The sequence below is a fragment of the Mustela nigripes genome, chromosome 14, assembly GCF_022355385.1.
Source record: "Mustela nigripes isolate SB6536 chromosome 14, MUSNIG.SB6536, whole genome shotgun sequence".
Taxonomy (NCBI): Eukaryota; Metazoa; Chordata; class Mammalia; order Carnivora; family Mustelidae; genus Mustela; species Mustela nigripes.
In genome coordinates, this window is record NC_081570.1 from 95,030,705 (window position 1) to 95,031,351 (window position 647).

The window sequence follows — 647 nt, forward strand, 5'->3', positions numbered from 1 at the left end:
AATGAATACTGTTATGCTGAAAATAAATAAATTAATTTAAAAAAAGAGAAAGAGAGACATTCCTGTCTCAGTCCTAGTAAACTTCCAAAAATAATTATTCTTGGGTTCTACTCCAGTTTCCATCTGCCGAACGGAGGGCCAGGCATACTTCTTCTAAAAAAAAAAAAAAAAAATACTCCATTCATTTATTTGAGAGAGAGACAGAGCATAAGCAAGGAAGAGGGAGAAGCAGACCCCCCCTGCTGAGCAGGGAGCCCGGCGTGGGGCTCGATCCCAGGACCGTGGGATCATGACCTGAGCCAAAGGCAGATGCTTAACTGACGGAGCCACCCAGGTGACCCAGGCATACTTATTCTTGAACAATCCACACATTGAGTGTGGATTGAGTTGCCATCTTGATTGAGAAGCACTGACTTTTTCTAGACAGAAATTAAAGCCCAAATCATCCCAGAACCCGCCAGGACTCACCAATGAGTGCCTTGACCAGCTTGGTCTTTGACTTTTCCAGTGTTTCATAGAAACAAGTTTACATATTTGGGTGGGTCATGAGAGTAGGTGTCTAAAAAGCCACAGGGGAAGGATTACATCTCTAAGGCTAAAAAGAGCAGGCTGAGCCTCACTTCCTCCTTCTCATCAACTGGGCTTCC